This window comes from Panthera onca, chromosome B1 (assembly GCF_046562875.1).
Source record: "Panthera onca isolate mPanOnc1 chromosome B1, mPanOnc1 haplotype 2, whole genome shotgun sequence".
Taxonomy (NCBI): Eukaryota; Metazoa; Chordata; class Mammalia; order Carnivora; family Felidae; genus Panthera; species Panthera onca.
The window spans coordinates 121,000,835-121,028,373 of record NC_138342.1 but is presented as its reverse complement, the minus strand read 5'-3'; the positions used below and the strand labels follow the sequence as shown (position 1 = coordinate 121,028,373).

The 27,539-nt window shown below is 36.4% G+C and overlaps 1 protein-coding gene across 11 annotated transcripts in view; it reads left to right on the top strand.

Moving 5' to 3' along the window:
- The window catches only part of INPP4B (inositol polyphosphate-4-phosphatase type II B), a 762,324-nt gene that overhangs the window by 346,770 nt on the left and 388,015 nt on the right, over window positions 1-27,539 (top strand). For 4 of the 11 annotated variants that reach the window (XM_078445724.2, XM_078445723.2, XM_060654094.3 and 1 more), the window contains exons 2-5: window positions 13,162-13,261; window positions 13,636-13,820; window positions 22,748-22,814; window positions 23,156-23,249. The gene's annotated coding sequence lies outside the window, so the exon portion shown is untranslated. The remainder of the gene's footprint in view (window positions 1-13,161; window positions 13,262-13,635; window positions 13,821-22,747; window positions 22,815-23,155; window positions 23,250-27,539) is intronic. The other 7 variants (XM_060654092.3, XM_060654099.3, XM_060654093.3 and 4 more) reach the window with 5 other exon arrangements.

Genomic DNA, 27,539 nt, shown 5'->3' with positions numbered 1-27,539 from the left:
CTTTAAACTATATTTATAGATTAAAGAACTCAATTAAGAAGTCTTTTCTCCCAAAACTGCTCTATAAATTAAATGCAATCCCAATTAAAATCCCAGAAGACTTCTTTGGAGGTAGAAATTGACAAATTGATACTAAAATTATATGGAAATACACAAGACCTAGAATAGACAAAACCTCTTGAAATAGAACAAAGTTGGGGGATTTATGGTCCCTAATTTTAAGATGTACTATAATGTTATTGAGTTCCAGACAGCATCTAGTGGCATACATTTAGACAAATAGGTCAATAGATAAAATAGAATGTCCAGAAATAGACCTACATGTAACGGTCAATTAATTTTTGATATAGGTGCCAAGGCAATCATTTAGAAAATTCTTTGCAATAAATGTTGTTGGAAATGGATAAATTTAGGTAATAGAATGACACCAGCTCTTACTCTCACTAGATGGGCTATATTCTAGATAAACCTTCTAAAGGCAAACAAAGTAGACTTGTCTCATGAACTTGTTCAGGAAACGATTTCTAATATATGCTAAAAAAAAAAAAACCACACAAGCTATAAAAAGAAAAACAGATAATTGGATTTTAAAAATGTGTACAATGTATTCTATTTGAAAAATACCATTAGGAAAATGAAATGGCAAGTCACATATAGGAAGAAAATATTCATGACAAAAAAGTATTCCAACAAAAATATATTTGATAAGAGATTATATCCAGAATATAAACACTGCTATCACATAATAATGAAAAGACAAATTTCCCAGTGAAAAATAGGGAAAAGGTTGGAATAGTTTCAAATGAACAAATAACAAATGGGTTATGAACATAGAAATGCTTAAAATTATAAGTTATCAGGAAAATGCAAATTAAAGCCACATTTATCACTACATATGGATTGAATATCTAATACTAGAAAGATGAATAGCACCAAATGTTGGTAAGAATGTGAAATAATTGGACTTCTCATACTTTGCTGGTGGGAGCATGAAATGATACAATCCCTTTGGAAGTTCCAAAATTTTGGTGGCTCATGGGAATAAAAGTTTATTTCTTCTTTCCATACAAATTGCAATCTGACCATTCTTGATAGGTAGAAGGCCTTCAAATATATGGTAATGTAGGGAAACAAGATCTTTCCTTTTGTGGGGAAGAACAAGGAGGAGAGTATGGGAGAATTATTAGGCCCAGTCTGTAATACATGTACAAAGCATCTATCTACATGCTGTCAACCAGATCTCAGTCATGTGGCCATGCGTAATTGCACAGAAGGCTGGGAAGTGTAGTCTAGGTGTGTGCATACAAACAAAGGGAAAATAATTCAGTGAATGGCTAGCCATTGCCAGCCTTATTCACACTGCTGTTTAGTTGTGGATAGATGTGGGAGGCAATTTGTATAATCAAGAAGAACACTAGTTCGGGAGCGTAATTGTTAGCTCTAGTAGTAAATGCATGTTACCTTGGACAAGAAATCTAAAATATAGTGGGTTAAGAGCATGGGTTTAGAATCAGACAGATCCATTCAAATCTCAATTCCTTAACCTAGCTAAGTCTCCAATTAAACCAGATCATACAGTGGACATTGAAAAATAGGAAGTTACTGATATATTTGCTAGTTCTTAGAGATTTACTTTTTTCTTTTATAAAATAGAAATCATGTTACCTACTCTTACCCATTCTAGGACTGTCTTGAAGATCAAATTAGGTAATGTCTTATATTATGAAAAATAAATTATTTTCCTTCTCAAATGATGAAGGAGTATTAATCTTTGTGATGTTTATGAAAACTCAGATTTTGGAAAACAAATCTCCCTTTTTTTTTTTTTTTTTTTGTTTGTTTTGTTTTGTTTTTTTACAAATCTCCCTTTGAATGAATGTTATACATTGGGTTTTTGTAGTTCAGAGATATAGACTATCAGTCTAAAAGTTAAATACCTGAGGGGTGCCAGGGTGGCTCAGTTGGTTAAGCATCTGACTTCAGCTCCGGTCATGGTCTCATGGTTTGCGAGTTCAAGCTCTGTGTAGGGCTCTGTGCTGACAGCTCAGAGCCTGGAGCCTGCTTCAGATCCTGTGCCTCCCTCTCTCTCTGCCCCTCCCCTGCTCTCCCTGCCCCCCCCCCCTCTCAAAAATCAATAAACACCGGGGCGCCTGGGTGGCTCAGTGGGTTAAGCGGCCGACTTCGGCTCAGGTCATGATCTCATGGTCCGTGAGTTCCAGCCCCGCGTCGGGCTCTGTGCTGACAGCTCAGAGCCTGGAGCCTGTTTCAGATTCTGTGTCTCCCTCTCTCTGACCCTCCCCCGTTCATGCTCTCTCTCTCTGTCTCAAAAATAAATAAACGTTAAAAAATTAAAAAAAAAATAAATAAACATTAAAAAAATTAAAAGTTAAATACAGGTTTTTTGTTTTGTTTTCTTTCTAAATGAGACAATCCCCACTCCAGTGAGGTGCTCCTGAAAACATTTAAATGAAGATTGAGACTATGCCTGGATTTTTACTGCTTTGCTCTCTCTGACTTGAGTTCACAGTCTCCTCTATCAAAGTAATGTAGTATCTCCCTTAGTGTCAAGTTAAAAAATGTATGTGTTTATGACTTCTCTGAAGTCTCCTATAAAGGAGCAGACTAATTTCTTGAAATCTCATACAGAACAAAGATTCTCTGATAGGCAGGCAAGTATCTCTGCTTTAGTACCCCAAATTACAAATTAACATTCTGATAACTTCAGTTCCCCCTTGATTGCTAATTCTTTTTACAGTAGAAATCACTATTAATCAACAACTAAATATAAGACCCCTAAATTGCAATTGTTTCCATAATATCTGAACAAAGAGACCTTTTCCTTCTTTTCCTTTTTCTTTTTTTGAATGTTTATTTATTTTTGATAGAGTGAGAGAGACAGAGAGTGAGCAGGGGAGGGGCAGAGAGGGAGGGAGACATAGGATCTGAAGCAGGCTCCAAGCTCTGAACTGTCAGCACAGAGCCCAATGCAGGGCTCTAATCTATGAAACACAAGATCATGACCTGAGCCAAAGTTGGACACTTAGCCGATAGAGCCACCCAGATGCCCCAAAGATGCCTTTTTCTAAGGAATTCTTTAATTTACTGATGTTTTTATCTTATGAAATTAGTTATCAGTTATTGTTAAATTGGTTTTTAAAAATATTCTGGAATAGGGGCACCTGGGTGGTTCATTTGGTTGGGCAGCTGACTTTGGCTCAGGTCATGATCTTACAGCTCATGAGTTCAAGCCCCCTGTCAGGCTCTGTGCTGACAGTTCAGAGCCTGGAACCTGCTCCAGATTCTGTGTCTCACTCTCTCTCTCTGCCCTCCCCCACTCACACTCTGTCTCTCTCTAATGTTGAATAAATAAACATTAAAAATATTTTATAATATTCTGGAATTTAATTGGTGATATACTTTGGGTCTTCTAATTCTAGTGTTTGATTGCCAGTGGATGTGTTAAGGCATAATTATTAGAAGTTGTGACTTTCAACTGTAAAGATAGACTATATCTAAGATTTCTTTTAATAATTGTTTGTGGCTTACTTCTTCATAAATTTGATAAATTCTTATGTAATGTCTCTATATTGCCAGAATGAATTTCTATTGAATTCTATGAATTTCTAATTGGTATTAATAAAATACTGATAATCTTACTTAAAGCACATCTTTTTGCCCTAGTACTCTGAAACTTGTTGAACAAATCTATATTACATTGGTAAATTATATTGATTTTTAAGCTGCTCTTTTTTATGTTGCGATTATTTATCAGCTTCTGTTTCCACATTAGAAAAAACTTTCCATTTTATTTATTTATTTTTTTTTATTTTTTTAATATATCAACAATAGCCAAATTATGGAAAGAGCCTAAATGTCCATCAACTGATGAATGGATAAAGAAATTGTGGTTTATATACACAATGGAATACTACGTGGCAATGAGAAAAAATGAAATATGGCCTTTTGTAGCAACATGGATGGAACTGGAGAGTGTGATGCTAAGTGAAAAAAACTTTCCATTTTAATCTGACTGTATATGGCAGCCCTCATACATCACTCACCTGATGGCTTTAGGTGCTGTTTTCTGGCTCTTTTTAAGTTTTAAGTACTTTTCTTAAGGTACAGTGATAAGAACTATACATGATGTTCTAGGATGGGAAAAAATTTCCAGTATTTTTACTGTAACCCTGTTATGATGCCCAAAGTTCTCTCATTCTTATTAACTGCTCCATCACTAAGATTCATATTCCCAAGAGAAATAGTCTAGAGATTCCCAGATTGCATCATGGCTCTGTTAAAGCCCTGGATTCTATGAGTAAAAGTCATATTTTTGGTACCACATTTTCCTTTGGTATCCAAGGAGCAATAATCTTGAGTCCCCATTCTATTCAAGAAATTTTGGTCTCCCTCCAAGAATTTCTAAGAATCACTAGTGAGTATTCCTGAATTTTACAAATAAATTCAGGTTGTTGCTCATCACTTTAGAGCATGTGTCCTTCCCCACTGCCTGTAATCATATAGTTATATTAATTCTGTGTTAGCTCCTTACTTTTCAGTTTGATCCAAAATATGTGCATGGCATTACATTAGTCTATAAACTACAGACTTCAAGTCTACAAACTTGACTAGGACCTAGGGAAATCATGATGCACATGTCTTTATATACATATTTAATTTTAGTATAGTTAACACACAATGTTACATTAGTTTCAGGGTGTACAATTTAGTGATTTGACAAGTTTATATATTATTCTATGTTCATCACAAATATAGGTACCATCTGTTCCATTACACCTCTATTACAATATCACTGATTGTATTCCTTTTATTTTTATTTTTTGAAAGAGAGAGAGAGAGAGAGAGTGCGCGCGCGCATGTGAGCACGCAAGCCAGGCAGGGGCAGAGGGAGAGGGAAAGAATCTCAAGCAGACTCTATGCACAGCATGGAGCCTGATGCAGGGCTTGATCTCAGGACCTTAAGATCATGACCTGAGATGAAATCAAAAGTCATATGCTCATCTGACTGAGCCACCCTAGCATCCAACACTGACTATATTCCTTGTGCTCTGCCTTTTATTCTAATGACTTACTCATCTCATAACTGGAGGCCTGTGTCTACACTCTGTCCTTCACCCATTTTGTCCAACTGCCCAGCCCCTCCCCTCTGCCAACCATCAGTTTGTTCTCTGTATTTATAGTGCTGCCTTTGCTTTTTGTTTACTTTTAAAAATTCCAGTTATGAATAGAATCATATGGTATTTGTCTTTCTCAGTTTGACTTTTTTCACTTAGTATAGTACTGTGTAGGTCCATCCATGTTGTCTCAAATGACACAATTTCACACTTCCTTTATAGCTTATCTTCATATATTGATGGACACTTAGGTTGCTTCCATGTGTTGGCTATATTAAATAATGCTACAATAAACATAGGGTTGCACATGTCTTTATGAGTTAGTGTTTTCATTTTCCCTGGGTAAACACCCAATAGTGGAATTATTGGATCATATGGTATTTCTATTTTTAATTTTTTGAGGAAACTTCATACTGTTTTACACAGTGCTGTACTAATTTACATTCTCACTAACAGTGCATGAGTGTTGTTTCTTATCTTCTTGATTGTGTCCATTCTAACAGGATGAGGTGACATCTCATTGTGGTTTTGATTTGCATTTCCCAGATGATTAGTGATATTGAGCATTTTTTCATGTGTCTGTTGACCATCCAAATGTGTTCTTTGGAAATATGTCTATTCAGGTCCTCTACCCATTTTTAATTTGGTTGTTTATCTTCTTGGTGTTGAGTTGTATCAGTTCTTTATACATTTTAGATATTAACCCTTTATCAGGTATATCATTTGCAAATATCTTCTCCAATTCAGTAGGTTCTCCCATTAGTTTTGTTGATTATTTCCTTTTGTGTGCAAAAGCTTTTTATTTTTGATGTAGTCCTAATAGTTTAATTTTACTTTTGTTTCCTTTGCCTTCAGAAACATATCTAGAAAAATGTCGCTATGGCTTATGTCAGAAAAATTGCTGCCTGTGTTCCCTTGTAGGATTTTTGTGTTTTCAGGTGTCATATTTAAGCCTTTAATCCATTTTGATTTTATTTTTGTGTATGGTGTTAAAAGTGGTTCAGTTTCATTCTTTTACATGTAGTTGTCCCGTTTTCCCAGCACCATTTATTGAAAGGATTATCTTTTTCCATTGTGTATTCTTGCCTCTTTTGTCAGTGAGATAAATTGAAGAAAGAATCATGGTTTTATTTCTGGGGTCTCTATTTTGTTTTGTTGATCTATGATCTATGTGTCTGTTTTTGTGCCAGTACCATACTGTTTTGATTCTTCAGGTTTGTAGTATATCTTGAAATCCAGAATTATAATACTTTCAGCTTTGTTCTTTCTCAGGGTTTATTTGGTTATTTGAGGTCTTCATACAAATTTTGGTATCATTTGCTCTATTTTGTGAAAAATACTATTGGTATTCTCATAGGGATTACATTGGATATATAGGTTGCTTGGGTAATATGAAGATTTTGACAATATTAATTCTTCTAATCCATGAGCGTAGAATATCTTTACATTTGCTTGTATCATCTTCAGTTTGTTTTATGAATGTTTATAGTTTTCAGAATACAGGTCTCTTGCCTCTTTGGTTAAATTTATTCCTAGGTATTTTATTCTTTTTGGTGCAATTTTAAATGAGATGGTCTTTCTTTCTTTCTTTCCTTTTTTATCATGGAGAAATAATTTTATTTTGCATATTTTACCTTTGTTTCATTTATTTTACCATGCACTTACATTAATTTTGTGTTTTAAGATGTATGATTTTTAAAAGAAAATGGTTTCTGTAAAGAAAAACCTATATATTTTTAGAGGTTTTTAAAGGTTCCTGGAAGAACAAATATTGTTAAAATGTCAATACTTCCAAAAGCAGTCTATACATTCAATGTAATCCCAATCAAAATTGCACCACCATTCTTCTCAAAGCTAGAACAAACAATCCTAAATTTTATATGGAACCACAAAGACCCCAAATAGTAATTTTGAAAAAGAAAAGCAAAGTGGGAGGTATCAGAATCCTGGACTTTAGCCTCTAAACAAAGTTGTAACCATCAAGACAGTATGGTATCAGCAAAAAACAGACACATAGACCAATGGAATAGAATAGAGAACCCAGAATTAGACCCAAAAGTGTATGGCCAACTAATTTTTGACAAAGCAGGAAAGAGTATCCAATGGAAAAAAAGACAGTCTCTTTAACAAATAGTGCTGGGAAAACTGGACAGCAAAATGCAGAAGAATGAAACTGGATCACTTTTTTATACCATACACAAAAACAAACTCAAAATAGATGAAAGACCTAAATGTGAGACAAGAAACCATCAAAACCCTAGAGGAAAAAACAGGCAACAACCTCTTTGACCTCAACCACAGCAGCTTCTTACTTGACACGTGTCTGAAAGCAAGGGAAATAAATGCAAAAATGAACTATTGGGGTCTCATCAAGATAAAAAGCTTCTGCACTGCAAAGGAACCAATCAACAAAACTAAAAGGCGGCTGAAAGAATGGGAGAAGATATTTGCTAATGACATATCAGACATATTAGATAAAGGATTAGTATCCAAAATCTGTAAAGAGTTTACCAAACTCAACACCTGGAAAACAAATAATCCAGTGAAGAAATGGGCAGAAGACATGAATAGACACTTTTCCAAAGAAGACATCCAGATGGTCAACAGACACATGAAAAGATGCTCAACATCACTCATCATCAGGGAAATACAAATCAAAACCACACTGAAATACTACCTCACACCTGTCAGAATTGGCTACAATTAAAAACTCAGACAAACACAGATATTGGCGAGGATGTGGAGAAACGGGAATCCTCTTGCACTGTTGGTGCGAATGCACACTGGTGCAGTAGCTCTGGAAAACAGTGTGGAGTTTCCTCAAAAAATTAAAAATAGAACTACCATATGATCCAGCAATAGCACTACTAGGAATTCATCCAAAAGATACAGGAGTGTTGATTCATATGGACACTTGTACCCCAATGTTTATAGCAGCACTTGCAACAATAGCCAAATCATAGAAAGAGCCCAAATGTCCATCAACTGATGATCGGATAAAGAAGATGTGGTTTATATATACAATGGAATACTACTTGGCGATGAGAAAGAATGAAATCCTGCCATTTGCAACAATGTGGATGGAACTGAAGGGTGTTATACTAAGTGAAATAAGTCAGTCAGAAAGAGACAGATATCATATGTTTTGATTCATATGTGGAACTTGAGAAACTTAACAGAAGACCATGGGGTAAGGGAAGGGGAAAAATAGTTTCAAGCAAAGAGGGAAGCAAACCCATAAGAGATTCCTAAATACAGAGAACAAACTGAGGGTTGATAGGAGGTGGCAGGGAAGAGGGGAAAATGGGTGATGAACGTTGAGGAGGGCACTTGTTGGGATAAGCACTGGGTGTTGCATATAAGCAATGAATCATGGGAATCTACCCCTGAAACCAAGAGCACACTTAGCTAACTTGACCAAAAATTATGTTTAAAAAAAATAAACGAATAAACAAAAAAATTTTTTATCAGGTATATTGCTTATCTCTGTTTCATTTAATTATTTTTCCAAGATTATTTCTTGTTCTTTCTTTTGGAGTACGTTCCTCTGTCTCCCTATTCTGCTTGACTTTTTGTGTTTGTTTCTATGGATTAGGCAAAACAGCTACTTTTCCTAAAGTTGAAGGAGTGGTCTTTCATAATGGGTGTCCCACTATGCAGACTGTATGCTTGGTGACTTTTGCTGGCTCACTATGAGCTGGACCTTGCTGTAGTCTGGGCAGAGAGCATTCCTACAGTTCCTTGGCTCTTTTAAACTTCAGCTTTTTTTTTTTTTTTCTGTGTCTTAGTGTGGCTAGGACCAGTGTGGGTTGTGGACTCTGAGCTTGCTAAAGTGGCAAGATTTCTGTGATGATCTGATCAGCCATTTATGGCATTGGGACCCACTAACTATGATGTTCAAACCTGCCCCTTAGTGTGTCCAGCCCTGCTCTGGTCTGGGCTTTTTAGGAGGAGTGAGGGAGAGCATTCCCATAGCTCCTCAGCCCTTTCAAATTCTGGCTTCATTTTCTGTGCCCCAGCATGGGTAGAGATGGTGTGGGTTTGTGGACCTGGGGCTGCTGAAGTTGCAAGCTCACTGAGACAACTGGACTTGCCCACTTATGGTGTCCAGACCTGGCTCAGATCTTAGCTTTTAAAGTGGAATGGGAATGTAAACCCAGTGGTTCTACAGTCCCTCTGACCTGAAGAACCTGCCTGCAGCTCCCCTGCCAATTGGCAGCGTTCTAGTGTTCTCTTTTATATGCTAGTTGCTCTTTTAAACCTTGGCTTTTTTTTTTTTTTTCTGTACTATCCCCCACCCCCCATGCTATTCACAACATCAGGGGTGGGGGAGGGGTTCCTTTGTTATGTATCTTCATCTCTCTTGCTGTTCTCTTGGTTTCTCTTTATCTGTTCTATCTTTCGTTGTTCAGTAGCTGTTCGGTCAGACCTCTGTTCTTCTTCAGGAGAAACTATTCTATTAATAGGTGCAATTTGGTGCATTCTGTTAAGGAGGTGAGTTCAGAGTTTTCCTATGTCACTGGCTTGAACCGGAACCTCTTCTGCCTGTTTTTTTTTTGTTTTTTTTTTTTTTTTTAAATGAGAGTGATTTGTCTCTGTTGTTCTCTTACACTTGGGTGGAAGGTTCAGATGAGGATTAAACAGTTTAATTTGCTTCTTAAATTGGTCCCTTTTGTTCTCTATTTTGTGTCGCACAGGTACCTATGGCTGCATCTGAGTATCTTCTTCCTTTTGATTTTGGTCCAGGAATTTGTTTTTCTAACATACTCTTCTGAAATTTTTGTTAGAGAGACTCCTGTAGTGAGAGATATGAAGTCATCTATCGCTGGATCTACCAAACACATCTCATATTCATGCAAATTTTAATTACCTTTACCTCCCTGAATAGGATAACTATCTCAGAGGTATTTTATCATATAATTAGACAACATCTAATCTAGGTTCAGAGCTCTATCATTATCCTCTTTGGATTTTATTTAGTATGTCTCCTCTAATTCGTTCTCTTAGAGTCCTAATACGTAGAAGTCTTGAAAATGTCTCTGTAGGGCCGTAGTGTGCTGAGAAACTGGCTCTCTAGAAAACAAAAGTCCAAATTTTTAGTGTTGGTCCATTTTCAAGGTATAAATACTCTCACCATGGCTAAATTCAGGCTAATAAGGGAATGCCACTAAATGCAGATTTGGGGGTCACCTCACGGACTGGATCAGCTGCTCTGGCACAGCATGGTTTCAGGGAACTTCAGTACCAGCCTTTCAGTCTACAATCATGGAGCCACACTGAAACTCAACCCAGTAATGTTCTGAATTTTTGACACTGATCTCTGCATCTCTGCTGCTCAAACATAACCCAAGCTTCTGAATCTCTTTATGGAACCATGTGGATTTTCAAGTCATGGTTTCCCTATTGCACACATTAAGAACTCTGTAAGAGCATGTATCTCAATAGCTTCCTAGGTCCCATCTCCTTTAGGAGAAGTCACTCTGGTCTCTTCTTAGTTCTTGACCCTCTTTGTTTGGCCTTGATCTATTGGACTTTAGTCATCCCTGTCTAATTTGGAAACAACTAAAGCAAAGATAAATAATAATGAGTGTTTTAAGGCACAGCCCTTGAATATATAAATGCTTAAAAACGCTAACTTATATCATTAGATTTTTGTATAATCCACAAATTATAACTTGTATATTATTTTATTCTGCACTTCTGAAATGGTAGATTAGAAGTGCAGATAATGTGTGGTGTCTCCTCAAATCTTACCTTTCAAAGGAAGCAGCCTATCAGTTTATGTCTGTCCTTTTGTTTTGTTTTGTTTTGTTTTGTTTTGACCTTAAATCCTAAGTGTTCTCTTTGTTGGACCATAATCATGAATTCACGGAGTCTGTAGCTGGCTCTTTTTCTTTGATATGTTCTTTAAAATGTGTTTTTATTTGTTTTGACATTTCTTAAAAAGTAATCTTACAAGTTGTTTGGGGGGAAACCATTTTATTCCCAGATATTACTGGATCTATTGGCTCTTTTGAGGGCTTTCCTGTCATCCTCACTCTGCCTGTCCTTCCATTTTTTGAAAGATGATTTTTAACAGGTGACAGTTTATGGCATTTGACTGGTAGTATGTCTTGCTTGTGCACGAAGCTATTCAAAAGAGCAAAATTTGAACGCTGTATTTTCTCAAAATTAATAGAGCTGGTTGAACTTTAAATAACAAAAATAGGTACCTTTTCTTTTCCAATATTATTGTTTTCCTATATTATACATGCCTGTAATTTTAATCCCCAGCATGCATTTTTTTTTCTGGGCTTGTAGTAAGGGACTTGGTAAGCAATCACTAGGATTCCTGTAGGCTATTGACTTTCTCTATTTTAATTTAAAATGATTTCCCAACTAATGCCCACATATTTCTGCCATCTGTCTTTTTCTCTAATACTTAACTATTTCTTTTGTTTCCTCACTCGTATGACAGTACTAAAGGTGATGTTACTGTGATGATGGTTACTTTGGAACTCACTCATAGTCATCTATTCTACTACTTCCTATGCACTAGGATACAAAAAATGAAATAGATAGATGTTCCCTTCTTGAGAAGTTTTATTTACTTTTCCCAGGAAATAGATCCCAGTCCTCTCTAAACTTTCCAGTGCTAAAATCATATGCCTATCAATGTATTTGAGGTAACTAAAACCACTGATCTCTTTGTGTTTTTGTCTAAAATGTGACTTAACAATTTTACCTCAGATTCAGTAGACTTAGTCATCTGTTTTCCCAAAGCTGATGAAATCAAATCATCTGGGAGCTTTTCAGAAATGCAAAATGCCCCAATTATACTGACTGAGACTCAAATCCCCGAGCAATTCTGGTACAACGTGTTTAAAAAGAACTTGTTTAATGTATAAATCAGTTCACCATTTCAATTATTCACTCAATAACACTTTAAGTTACAATGTGTGTAGTCAGAAAAAGTAAATTAATATAACAACATATAAATAAATAACCACATAACAAGCCACCATAACATAAATAATATGAGAGTTCCAAGGGGAGACAATATTCTTCCTGGCATATATATGACAAGGGTTTGTTGGGTTGGTAAAGTTCCAACAGGTAACCACCTAATGAAAGGTGCCTCCAGACAGAGGACATTTGCAGAAGCCACAAAACAAAAGCCATTTTAATAATGGCTGAGACAAAATCCACATAGAAAATATCCTGTACTCCAGCCTGAGGAGCATGTGTATATTTTATCATATGACAGTGAAAATAACAACCCTAGAAATTCCCTTTTCTAAAATGACTTTTGCCTTGAAGATGTTTCTGATAATTCCCACACAGAACTACATTTCTCCTGGGCCCCTGTTGTCTGTCCTCCCTAATGTGCGGGCAGGCTATAACCACATTCTGATTATCCTCTTGTCTTCAACTATTCTTGATGCCAAAGTCTTTATTACCAAATCATTTGTTTTACTTTCTTCATTATTTATGTATCTACCATTGGTATAGACAAATGTATGCAACGTTCCTTGGACTAATTGAGCCTCATAAAATCTTCATAGTGGACTGTGATGGAGATGGTCAGCTGTCCATCAGAGATCTTGGTTCCATCCCAAGGTATAGAGTTATGACTGCTCAACCCACTTTCACCCAGGGGAATCATGTGACACTTCCAGACCTGGCCCATAAAAGGCTCTCATGTGATCATCATTGTCTCTCTGTCCTCATTTCCCTGTTGGATTTCCATATTCAGGGTGACTAAGCCACTTGCCTGCAAGATGATGGAGTCTCTTTCAGCATGAGTGCCTGAAGGACTTCATAAAACAGGCCTCCTTCCATGCCCTCCTCAGTCAAAAATTGGATCAATGAGATAATACAAACCAGACTGAGATTTCATGGATAGCTCTTACAAAAGCAAGCATTACCATAACTTATACAGGAACCCAGTATCTTTCAAATGAGTGAATTAAGGGAAAGGATTTTCAGTTAATATAGGCATAGGTTTTATCTTCACTTATGTCTACATGGTATTTCTGTGTTTTTTCAGGTGATGGCAACTCTTCTCTGTGAGATGGGGCATATGAATCTATAAGGTTCCAAGAGCAGCAAAAAATAACTGATGACAATCAGGATGCTAGCTAACAATGGTATATTTTTTATTTCAATACCACTGAATACTTCTTCTGTTCACTGGTTACTGGAAATCTTAAATACAAATGAGGCTACATTGCTCAACAGTTTTATTTTAATTTTACTTCTTTGTTTAGCTAATGACTTAGGGATGGTTATTAGAAGTCAAGTAATCAATCTTAGGAGTCTAAAACATCCCTAAAGGGACAGAGAGATTTGGATTTTATGGATTACAGAGGAATAAGTAGCAGAACCAGGACTTAGAATCTGTATTTCTAGACTCCCAGGTTTATACAGTTTTCACTATTCTGTTTTAGTTATCTGCTTCAAGAAAAACAAATCACAAGAGAAGTTTTCCTTTCCAAACACTAATGTCTGCATTTTGTATTAGGTTCCAAATTTGTTTCCAAACTATGGCCCAGTGTAACTTTGTTTTCCTCTGATGGGAGTCAAGGAAATGATGAGTTTGTGATCTCAAGAGAATGAAGAGACAGTGCCTCTGATTTAGCAATTCCTATCTCTGCTCTGGTGCAAAGGCTACCCAGAAGAATGGTAGACTGATGCAGAATCAAATTAGTAAGTATGCAGTAGATATAAGGGTCTTTTGAGCAGGGTTACTATGCAACGATTCCAAAGCACTGATATTGGGTGTTTAAAATGGAAGCATAAAGAATACTAAGATGTTGGAGATGCATTCAGGGGGGAAAAGGAAGCTTCAGAAATATATATTTTGACTCAGGATTAAAGAAGAACTTTCTAGCCATCAAAGCTATGAAGAAATAGAATATCTGATTTTCTTCCTGAGATAGTGAACTACTGAGCCCAGTATCATTGGCCATGACATCTTGGTCAGAGGTGATTTAAATGGCACATGTGGGATTGGACTCAGTGACATTTTTTCCACAATAATATTTACAGTCCCTTTCTAGCTTGAGATTCTGAGATATGTATGTAAAGTTTGCATTTAATGCTATGACCTACTGATGATACATTATTGGCCAGATTTTCTTCTCCTTCTCCTCCTCCTCCTCCTCCTCCTCCTCCTCCTCCTCCTCCTCCTCCTTCTTCTTCTTCTTCTTCTTCTTCTTCTTCTTCTTCTTCTTCTTCTTTTTCTTCTTCTTTTTCTCCTTCTCCTCCTCCTCCTCCTCCTCCTCCTCCTCCTCCTCCTTCTTCTTCTTCTTCTTCTTCTTCTTCATGTATCATTTTCTCTTTAGTAATACATGCTTTTTTTAAAGAAGTTGAAAATTCCTCAAAAAAGTTGAAAAAAGTAAAAATTGCACTGCAGTTTCACCATCTGTATAATCAGGTTTCATAGCTGCCAATCAGCTAGTTTATAAGAATTCATCTGATAGCAATAGGGTGGGCTGGCTTTTCTATCAGGTATAGTGGGCACAGTGTCAATGACCTTCAATGCTTTTAGAGGCCCATTAAAATGTTTTAATTTCTTTTAAGAACTGAAGAAAAAAAGAATTTTTACTTTGAAAAAATTGTGCTACATAATATTATTATGTTTATCTTTATACCAATGTAGTCATAAGCTGTAATTACATGTGCACATCTACCTATCATCTATCTCTCTCTCTATCTACCTATCTATCTCTCTATCATCTATTTGCAGACAGAGAGAAAGAGAGAGGTTGTGTATGTGTGTGTGCACGTGCACATGCACCCACCCACGCATGATGGAAGAAGGGCTCATGAAGACAAAATTGTGTAGGACCCATTAAAGTCTTAATGAACAGAGGCCCAGGCATGGGGGCTTCCTGCTCAGAGTTTTTAGCCTACCCAAATCCAAAGGAGTACCACTCCACAACAAACCTCCAGTTCCTGCTTTTGGCACAGGCTCTACCACTCACATCACTGATGTGAGCCAGATGGTAGATCCTCTGCCCCCACTGTCTTGAGATCAGAAATGTCAACTCTTAGAATGGGTCTCCAGGTTCTGTGGATCACATGCTTCAGAACTGAAGCCTTGAATAACAGTATCTTATCAGAAAAGCCTCGGACACATGCTTCCACCCTAACTTATACCACATTAGGGATAATTTAGACTCTTAACACGTAAGGAAAAGCTGGAAGTGGATTTCTGGCCATCCATCCTGGTGATGTATGAACTTGTAAGGTGGGGCATTTCCCAAACATAGAAAATGTGTACCCAAGGTTCTGAACAGCCAAATCCACCATGCAAAAACTATTGCCAACACATTGCACATAGCTGCCAACTATTGTAGCTAGCCTTTCTGGTTTGCATTGGTTTAGTTTTATTTAACAGTTAAAATGAAAGCTATAGCTTCAATTACTGAATGCTTATTGTATGATTGATACTATTAACACTATTTGAATTTTCTAATTTGATTTTTTTCTAATTTGATTTTTTAATTACAAATAACAGCACTTCGAGATAGGCAATATTATTCCTACATTTCCATTTTATAAATGAGGAACTGAAGCTTAAATAGGTGAAATAACTTGCTCATAGAGATAGTTAAGGATTAGAGAAGATGGGGTTTTACCTGCTACACTATACCTGCTGTCTTACCTGCTACACTATACCTGTTATGTACAAAATATACAATTTTATTTTTTATTTATTTATTTTGAGAGAGGGAGGGAGAGAGAGAGAGAGAGAGAGAGAGAGAGCGAGCATGAGTGCCATAGGGGCAGAGAGAGAGGGAGGGAAAGAGAGAGAATCCCAAGGAGGCTCTGCACTGTCAGCACAGAGCCCGACATGGGGCTTGAACTCACAAACTGCATGATCATGACATGAGCCTAAACCAAGAGTCTGATGCCTGACTGACTGAGCCACCCAGGTACCCCCGAAATATACAACTTCAAAATGTTTTTAACGTTTGTTTATTTTTGAGAGACAGAGAGAGACAGAGCACGAGTGAGGGAGGAGCAGAGAGGGACAGACACACAGAATCTGAAGCAGGTTCCAGGCTCTGAGGTGTCAGCACAGGGCTCGAACTCACAAATTGTAAGATCATGACCTGAGTTGAAGTCAGATGCTTAGCCACCCAGGCAGCCCCTTTTTAAAAAAAAAAGTTTTAACGTTTGTTTGTTTGTTTATTTATTTATTTGAGGGACAGAGACACAGCATGAGTGGGGGAGGAGCAGAGAGAGAGAGAGAGAGACAGAGTCTGAAGCACAAAATATACAACTTTAAAACATGCTTTTTACATTTAACATTTTTGCATAAGCCTTTTTAAACCTGAATTTTAAATTTCTTTTTAAAGATTATGTAATATTTCACCAAATTAATATTATATAACATTTTTTAGATTTCTCTTGCTTAATCTTTAGGCTATACATTTTTCTTTTTAAGTCATATTGTAGTAAGTCTTTGTGTATATAATTGTTTTCATATTTAGGATTATTTTCTAAAAATAAATCATTGTAATTAAAAAGTAAATAAAATAAATTATTTCCATTCTATAAAAACACAGATTTAGAACTACTTGATCAGTAGTTCTAAAACATTTTTTTTGAGAAGCCAGCACCACACTTTTATTTACTTTATTGATGAAGAAGAAAGCTCATTAATTCTTCTATTCAACATTCATTACATTTATTGCATGCCTTCTAGGTACTTGGTATGGTACCTGTAATATCATGATGATGTGATAGTCACTTATCAAAAGGTTATTATGACTTAATGGTGTTAAAATCGGTGTAGCGCAAATAAGCATTTTATATTAATTATATATGGTAAGAATGTTTCCTAGATTTTCTGGGACAGGGTGGGAATACCTTTAGAGCTCATAAAGGTTGTAGGAAAGTGGCATTCAAGGCAATTTCAACATGGCATTAAGCATGAAATTTTTTTCTTTGCCAATTTTTTAGATGAAATATTGTCAACCATTGTCTTAATGGTTATTTCCTTGAGTCCTAATGTAAGGTTGAACGTTTTTCCATACGCTTGTTAATGAGTTGTTTCTTCACTGTGAAGTATCCTTTGATGTTTTGGTATTCAGTATATATATAGAGAGAGATAGATTTTGGTGCATTGTATTTGTTGCAAAATAATTTCAGATCTGCTTTGCTTTAATTTTTTTCTTTTAGCACTTATAAGCTTCATAAGTACAGTTGACCTCTTCAAAAACGCATGTAATTCATTCCATTTTTATTTTTTTATGTTGCATTTTATTTGTATTTAATTCCATGATACATCTGGAATTTACATCTATGTCTAATGGGACATATTTGATTTTATTCCAAAGTTAGGCAATTATCTCAACATTATTAAACAAATCCTTTCCTTCTCATTAATTTGTGGTGCTCATTTTATCATACACCGAATTTAGGTTTCCTTCCTATATTATGCATCCATAGAATCCTATGCCCATTTGTCTCAATTTCTACCATAATGAAAATTGTTATTAATTTTTTTCCATCAAACTTTCTGATAGCAGGAATTATCTTGTCCCTTTAAGGGACATAATGCTTGGTATATGACAGGCATTAAATATTTGTTGAATGAATGCATTAAGTAGGGTGTTTCTAGAACTGCTTATATTTTCCTAATTATAATTGCTTATTATTTCCTTATATTTTACTAACTTGTACATAATTTCTAGCCAATTCTGCCTGTGTTATATGTGTCACAACAATATATTGTATTATTAGAGCAAAACCTCCCTTTAATATTCATATTCAGAATTTTTGTTGGGTGCCTGGGTGACTCAGTCAGTTAAGTATAGGACTTTTGATTTCTGCTCAGGTCATGATCTCAGGGGTTTGTGAGTTTGAGCCCCGCATGAGGCTCTGTGCTATCAGGACAGAGCTTGCTTGGGATTCTCTCTTTCCCATTCTCTCTACCCCTCTCCCCACTCTCTATTTCTCAAAATAAATAAATAAACTTAAAAAAATACTTTTTGTTATGATTTATGACTCTTTCTTCAAATGAAATATAGAAAGTGTTCACAGGTTCCAAAATTATGTCCATTAGAATTTTGATTGGATTTATGCTAAAAATATAAATTAATTTGGGAAGGAGTGATATTAATCTTGTAAATACTTTCCTACTCATGCATTTGTTATAGTTCCTTATTTCTCTTTATAGCTTTTTATAATTTTCTTTACCTAATTATTCATAAGTAGGTTATTGATTTTGTTGTTACTGCTGTAGTGATTCAAGACTATTGACGCTATTGGGAATTGCATTCATTTATTTTGAAAATTTTACTTTGTTTATTGCTATTATGTGGAAAGTTATTGTTACAAATTCACCTTGCATCCTGAGACTTTTCTTGAATCATTTGATTAATTTTAACGGATTTTTTTGTAGTTTTTTAGTTAATGTGAATATCATATTGGCAATAATTTCATTGTTTGCTAAATTCTACTTTGCCTTTAGAATAAGGGATGAGAATTGGGACAAAAGTAAGATTTTGAAAACTTGCTTTTGGAGGTAAAATTAAATTTCACATCTATTCTAGGGACAGTTAATTATTATAGATTTTAAAAACTATGTGTATATCAACTATGAAGCTTTTTTTTTAGATTTAATATTAGAGCATAGTTACATTGTATCTGGAAGACTCACTTTTGGACAGAACAGTGGATTGAAAAATTTCTCAAATATTTGATTCTCTCCATTGGTACTAATTAGTGGTTATTTTCTGTGTATATTTAGATATTTGGACTATTAGTTTACATAGATACCACAAGCCAAGACACAGAAAACTAGAAAAGCAAAAGCAGACCCCAAAAGCAAAATTGACCCTTAAAAGTCAATTTAAAGGGTTGAATTTCTAAACTAACAAAATCAGTAAGTTGCATATTGTACATGTCTATATTGATTTTAGAGAAACCAAGTACTATCTCTTTTTACTGCCCACAAAAATAAATCACCAGGTCCACTTTACCTCTTAAATATCTCCGAGATCCATCCTTTCCTATTCTTATCACCACTGCTTTAAATCAGGTCTTGGTCATCTGTTACTAAAGCTTTGGAAAAGCCCCCGAATTAATCCCTCTAATCTCCTCTAGGCTATATTTCTCACAGCTTCTCAATATTCTGTCTGAAACACAAACTTGATCATCTTATCTCCTTGCATAAAATCTACATAGTTTCAACATCTCCTGAAAAGCAAGGTCTAACCTTAGCATAGCACACAAGACCTTCCTGGAAAGGCAACCTAGTCTAGTGGTTCTGAGAATGAGTCCAAGAAGCAGACTGTTTGGGTTTGAATACAGGTTTTGCTCCTCGTAGCTGTGTGGCCTTAACTAAATATTTACAACAGCCTATAAAACAGGTAGCTTTTATTAACATTGTGTGGTTTCCTCTTCACTTCCTGTATTTACTTTCTGTTTTGCAGTTACCCGAGAGCACTTTGCAGTTTTGTTTCTCTGTTTGTTTTTTAACTGCTGGATCTTTTAGGGGACAGATGTGTAAGATTTTCAGAACCGATGAGGACCTTCATATCATACAATTTCCTGACAGACACAGCTTGCTCTCTCCCTGATCTTTTCTAAACTCCATGCCACTCAGCTCTTGCCTTTGGCAAAATATCCCCAATCCTCTCACTGATGGGGGCTCTTGACCTGGACTCACCCAGGCTGTCTGGGAACAACAGCAAGCCACCTGAAGCCCAGCTTTCTTTCATGGGACAACATGGAAATAGCTAGCTTTGAATTTAGCTATGTGACCATCACACCAGATCACTAGGGTAGAAGGAGACAGAATATGAGTGATGAAATTATCATTTGGGGCCACAAAGGGAATGCAGATAGGAACCAAAGAAAGGACCAACCTCTATAGCGTAAGGTGGAACCTAATAAAGTTTATTCTGATTTTTTATGTTACCATATATTAATTCTAATCAGTAACATTCAATTCACTTTAACATCCAGAAGTTGTTCAAAATAGAATTTTGCATTTTCAACTTAAAAACAAACTTTTATGTCCTAATTAAAGCATAATGACATACTTTATCATGTATTGTCAAGGTGATGATCTGTGTTAAGGCTTTTGGTCTGTATTAACTCTGTAGGATCTTTATTTAAGGTGACCATACACTCTGATGGGTTTGGGTAAATATTGGTTCTTGCTACATGATGAGAGTTCATGAGTGATAACACCATAAATGGAGATAAAATGAATCTGAAAGACTCGGGCTCAAATAACACAGTTGGTCCTTCTGCATCATAAACTTTTATTCCTTGGACTTGCACAATTATCCAGTTTACGTTTGATGTATTTCATCATCACTGTGTGCAGTGTTGCCCTTGCTCTGTATGCTTTTTGTATTTTTGAAAATTGTTTCAAAATAACCTTTTTGGACACGACGGGTCATCTGAGACTACACTGACCTCTGCATGTACACATGGCAAGGTAGACTCATTACCTTTGCAGATATAATGACCCCTCAAAATATCAAGAGATGTGCAGTATGTTTCAGTGATAAAAGCAAGACACTGGCATCCACTGTATGTACAACAGAATACAATGTTGAGCCTTGGGCAAGTTAAAAAAAAAAAATAAGAGAATACATTACAGTTTTGTTCAAGTGTTAGAATAAAGCTACTACCTCATCCACCTAATGCCAATGACAAATTAGAGAAAAGCATTTTTTTTTGCAAAGTCTTCCTGAATGAAAACTCACAACTTTTCTACACAATTGGTAAATTATTTTTCTCTTTTGTGTTTAGAAATCAGTAGATGGTTTGCATTTCTTTAATATCAACAGAAGCCTCATGCTTTCTCCTATTCTGAAACTATTTTTATCTAGCACTTACCTTAAAAGCAACTCCAGATCTATTAGACTCAAATAATTACATATCTCAGGGGCACCTGGGTAGCTTGGTTGGTTAAGCGTCTGACTCTTGGTTTTGGCTCGGGTCATGATATCACGGTCATAGGATTGAGCCCCACGTGGAGCCGTGGGATCTTTTCTCTCCCTCTCTCTCTGCCCTCCTCCCTTCTCCCAAAATAAATAAATAAACATTTTTAAGAAATCAAAAATGGTGGAGTGCCTGAGTGGCTCAGTTGGTTAAGCGTCCAATTTTGGCTCAGGTCATGATCTCACAGTTGGTGGGTTCAAGCCCCGCATCAGACTCTGTGCTGACAGCTCAGAGCCTGGACCCTGCTTCAGATTCTGCGTCTCCCTCTCTCTGCCCTTCCCCCACTTGTGCTCTCTCTCTCTCAAGAATAAATAAATATTAAACAAAAATCATAAATCTTAAAAATTACAATAAGGTGTTTTGTTTTTCCTAAATTAAGTAATACCTGGTATGATACAAAGTTGACTCTGTATTTTTCAGGCCTCATATTAAAAAAAAACATTTAGAATGGGGAGAGATAGATGAGAATGTAAATGAGAAAATCTTATGTCACATCTGCATTATTGATAGGACTGGAGGAAAGTTTGCTTTGATTAAAGTAGAATGGTTAAAGAACAACTTTAACAATAGAAGTTATTGTTCTCTCCTTGGAAGATAAAATGAAATCTCGATAATTAATAAATTTTCAATGTGAAAATTATTCCTGATAAAAAGAAAAAGAACCAGGTGGCATTTTTTGATACACATATTGAATGACAGATAATAACAAATATTTTGGCAAACAACATGACATAATTGATAAAATATGTAAAATGCTCCGTCTCTGGAACCAGATCATTGGGTTCACATTGAAATACTGACACTTAAATTAGCCATGGGACTTTGAGTTACCTCACCCTTCTTTGCCAATTTCTCTGCCCATGAAAGGTGGGTAATAATAGTATCTACCTCATAGGGTGGTTACGTATGGGGGAAGTCCCCAAGACCACTCTCAGGCTTGATGATTTGCTAGAAGAACTCCCAAGATTCAGAAAAGCTGTTACACTAATAGTCGTGATTTATTACAGTGAAAAGAAACAGATTACAATCAGCAAAGGGGAAAGGCACATGAGGCGAAGTCCCTCTGCCAACCTCCAGGTGTTCCCTCTCAGTGGAGTCACACGTGGATGTGCTTAGTTCTCCCAAGAACAATGTGTGACAACTCATGTGAAGTGTGGTCAGCCAGGGAAGGAGCTCAACTAAGCTTTGGTCTCTAGAGTTTTAATGGAGGTCAGTCCTGTAGTTTCATTAGGGGTCAGTCACATAAGCACGCAGCACCAGCTGACTAACCTCAGCTACTCAGGCTTTAGCCTCCCCTTCCCCCCCAGCAAAAAAACAGGTGTTCACCATCAATGTACCTGGTCAGACTCCGCCAAGGCGCAGGCATACAAAAACTCTTTTATCAGGCAGACTATTCCAAGAGCTCAGAGGTTATCTTCCAGGAACTGGCCAAAGGCCAATCCTGAAGATGGACCTTTCATTGGAATGTTCAGGGTATGAGTAACTCAGGCAACCAAGTAACTCAGGCTAGGCTATGTCCCATGACGTTGTGATGGTAAGTCCTCAAGTTTGGAATGATGGGCATTATGAACATATTAAAATTTTAGCCAGGTATGCTTTAGCAGGGAGGTTCCCAGTGAAACACTACATTCTAACATTTTGTCCTTTGTCCTTTACAGAGCTCTGAAGTCAGCAAAGCAATTATAGAAGAGCCAGAGCAATTTGTGGAATACAACAGCAAAGCAGGTATAATTGTGGGTCTCAGTAATTAACACATAATGTTTATTTAGATTGATAATGAATTCAAAATTATAGCCCCTATCATTAAAAAAATATTTTTACAAAAGTGCCAGCTTGGTGTCTTAGATTTTGTGTAACTGCATGTTATAGTTGGCTGACCATATCCTAAAGAGGAATTGATATCTATGCATATATTAAATTAATTTTGAGGGTTTCAGTTAGGCAAGGCCTAGATATAAATATGAAGGGATTTAATAATAATAATAATAATAATAATATCAACACATATTCATTAAAGGCCTGTTACATGGCAAACACTCATTGTGGGGTAATTGGTGATTTTACAGAACAAAACAGGCATGGTCCATTGCTGCCCTCAAGGAGCTTGTGGAGGTGACATGTAATAAATAAGGAAATATCAATATATGAATGAAAACTGTGGTAAGTGCAATGAAGAGAAATAGCAGAGTTTGTGGGAGAAAGTATTGGGAGACAGGGAGGAATCTATTGTGGACTTGCTAAACAGAGGGTATTTCTCTGGAAAATGACACTTAAACTAAGAGCTGAAGTGTAGGGAAGAGTCCCAGGAAGATGGAATAGCAATGAATAAACATAATAATTGGTAAGAGGATAAAGTAGCTATACCAAAGTCACAAAGCTAGAGAGAGGAGTAAGAGGAAGCCGGATTGATAATTGGATGAAACTAAGTATGGGAAGTGGCCTAGTCCCATAGGGCCTCAATGGCCTTGGTAAGGGGACTTTGTCCCAGGTCAGCTTGGCTACTTTCTGCCCTTGGCATTTCTGTGCAATGCCATTTAGCCTTCTCTCCTGGTTCTCTGGATATAGATGCTTTTAAATCTGCCATCTAACCCTACCTTCCTGCATCTGCCAAAGTACTACGTAAATGTCTTAGGATTGTGGAGAGAGGTCCTCAATATGTTCACTTCTTTGAACACTAGTTCCGTGACATGTTCTGCATAAAATGGTTTGGAGTCAAGAAATTCTGAAATTGCCTGAGTACTATAACACTCTCAGGAGCTTTAACACAGTAGAGGTTTTGAGAACCTATAATAAATAGTAAACAACCAAACAAACATATATGTCTATGTCTATATGTATGTGTGTGTATACCTTTATTTAATCTGGCATTTCCCAAAGCTATTTTCAGGTTTACACTAGAAAATGTTTTAGAAGTTTCTTTCTTGGAAATATGCATTTTAAGAGATTCCCTATACTTCTGAGGCTGGCCTGCTTTTAGGTAGTTTGACCTATTTAATGGCTATGCACATTAAATGATATTAGAAATTTTATTATAATCTAGATGATTCAAGCTAGAAAAAAAATCTGTCTGCTTCAGTGGTTTAGCTTTTTCAGGCAGAAGATTTTTCTCGACCTGAATTATATGGTTAATTGCTTCAAATCTTGATCATACTTTTCATGTGAAATATTATGGAGTAAAGTCTTACTAAATAATTCTCAGTAGCAGTATTAACAATATTTGTTCTCTCAAATCAGGCAAAAGAAAACCATAAGAGAAATTTTGCATCTCAGCTGCTCTGAATCTTATTCCTTTCCATTGAAAATGCTTATTCTTGTTGGTTTATAAAATTGTCATAATTTTTAAAAGTCTTCAAGTTAGGAAAATGACTTGGGGTAGTGCCTACTTTAGCACCTAAAGAATTATTTGATTTTGTATAAAATGTGGAGATTTTGTATTTATAACAATGAAAATTTCAGTAAGCCAGAATATTAGAGTTAACCTAAACTTATTCCAGAAGAGAGGTTCTCAGCATCTGTCTTGGAAAGAGTATTGACTTTTTTAGATCAATTCAGCATCTTTCAACTCAGTTAACTATTATTAAAACAGTAAGATAAAAACATGAAGAATTCCCTAGGATTTCGTAACTTAGAAACAAAAAGCCTTGTTTCATCCCCAGAAAGACAACAAACAGCTGTCCTTTAATTACTACTTTTGCCATTTGGTTTCAACTAGAGATGTCTCAAATTTAGAATCTAATTAGAAATCTTAATTGAAAATGGCTAAAAAAATAAAAGAAAAAGAAAAAGAAAGAAAAGAAAGAAAAAGACCAACATGGAAACATAAAAGTAGAGATAAAAATAGAAATGGTAATATTTCAGCCAGATTGAATAATCGCTTGTCATTAAATGAGTTGGCCTCTGGGGAACATATTATCTGGCATGAAATTGAACTTTACTCTTCCCTCTCTCAGGAGGGATTTCTCAACCAAATGACTAGTCTTTTAATCTTTAGAAATTGTAATTTTTAGGGACTATATTTTGCTCAGTATAGGAACAATGGTTTTATTTATTTAAAAAAAATTTTTTAGGTTTCTTTATTTTTGAGAGAGAGAAACAGAGCATGAGCTGGGGAGGGGCAGAGAGAGAGGAAGACACAGAATCCAAAGCAGGCTCCAGGCCCTTAGCTGTCAGCACAGAGCCTGATGCAGGACTTGAACTCATGGACCACGGGATCATGACCTGAGCTGAAAATGGACACTTAGCCAGCTGAGCCACCCAGGCACCCCGAAACAATGGTTTTAAAGTGTTGAGGCCATGGTTAAATCCCTGTTCCCTAACCTGTTTCCTGTCTGAACTTGGACACATTTTCTAAACATTTTCAATCTCAGTTTACCCATCTTTAAAATGGGATTTTAAATCTCATGCAACATGGTTTCTGTTTTATTTGTCTTTTAACTTCCACACTGACTAGTATATAGTAGCAGCTTTAGATACATTAAGTTCTAAAAAGGAAGGAAAGAAAAGAAAGGAGTAATTACAACAAAATTAAATTTGAGAATACATAAAAATAATATCTAGCACAGAATATTGCAAATATTAAACATTCAGAAAGTGCTTATTGATTCTGCACCCTGGAGGCGAAGACTCAAAGCAGATTAATCCTTTTCCTCAAACTTTTTTTTTCCTTATAGATATTTTGGATTCTGCTCTTCAGATTATAAACCCCACTTAAAGGCATAGTGACATTATTTCTGAATTACAGCACTTTTCATGCTCTTAGGCATGATAGTTGCTCAATTAATATTTGTTTAATTGAGTGAAACCACGAATTAACAGTGCTAGAAAGTAGATAACCCAGATTGTCCTATTCCCTTGTTGACAAACACTGTATCTAACATCCTATGCAAAAGTGGTTGACCCTATGAATGATTTCTTTCAGTGATAATATACCCACTTCCTGCTGCTTCTCCATGCAGTCTGCTCCCTTCAGATTAACCAATTTCCTGTTGCTTACGTATATTCTACATTTGTAGCTTTTTGTCTTTGCTTGCATTATCTTTCTTTTCAATATTTTCTTTTTTTTTTTGTCTTTCATTCTTGCTTTCCTCTTCAACCCCTCTTTTCTTTTCCCTCCCTTTTATCTATCCCCACATTTTTGATATACAATCTCTCAATGTCCAATTAAATATCATCTCTTGAAGCAGTTCCAGGTATCTCCTGAGATAATTATTTTAATCCCCCTTTTGTTTGTTTGTTTGCTTGTTGTCAGGCACTGTTCCTTGCTCCCCATCTGTGGAAGGTGACCTTGACTTAGAGCCAGTGAAAACTCAGCTGGATATGTTAATGGCTCTTTCCTCCCATCCTCTATTCCATCCTGTTTCCTTTTATCAAAAACAAACAGAAGAACCAAAAAAACAAAACAAGACAAAACAACTACCTCACCAAAGGAGTAAACCTCTGGCAGAGTTTACCACATGCTTCCACAGTGGTGTCTGGGTTACTGGTGAGATAAATTTAGGCCATGAGCACCAGGCAACAGTCACATCAGTTGTCTGAGTCTGATTGGGTTTCTGAATGTGTCCTTAGTTTTGGCTGCCATGTCCTCGAGGTCTGGAGCCTGGCTCTGCACCCAGTGGTTCGAGTACCCTGATTCCCAGGACACCTGCCTGCGACTCATACCCTGTGGCCTTACTTTACTTTGGGTCTCCCTCCCTGATTGATGATTTGGACACACACATGATGCTGAAAATTGCCCCTGCACAGAAGCTACTACTGCTTCTCCATCCCTCATCCCAAACTTAAAGGAGCCCCTATTTATTGATGCCTATTTAGATCAAACTTGATTTTATCAATTAAGTCTTGGTAATTGGACTCTTGGTCTATATAATTTTTTTTTAGTATTTATTTATTTATTTATTTATTTAAATGTTTATTTTTGAAGAAGAGAGAGAGACAGAGGGTGAGTGGGGGAGGGCCAGAAAGAGAGGGAGACACAGAATCTGAATCAGGCTCCAGGCTCTGAGCTGTCAGCACAGAGCCCAACATGGGGCTCGAACTCACAAACTGTGAGATCGTGACCTGAGCCGAAGTCAGACACTTAACCAACTGAGCCACCCAGGCACCCGAAATTTTTATCTGTTTTTGAGAGAGAGAGAGAGAGAGAGAGAAAGAGAGAGACTGAGCCAAGGAGGAACAGAGAAAGGGAGACACAGAATCAGAAGCAGTCTCCAGGCTCCGATCCCAAAGCAGTGCACAGATACCAAAGCAGAGCTCAAACTTACAAACCGTGAGATCATGACCTGAGCTGAAGTCGGACACTTTAACCGACTGAGCCACACAGACGCTCCACTCTTGGTCCATATAAATCAATATTTTGTTCCCAGTTTCTCTTCTTACTCCTTTACAGAATATGTTCTTTTTCCTTCCTTTCATGATTCTGCATTCCTCTTAATTGAGTTCACATTAATTATT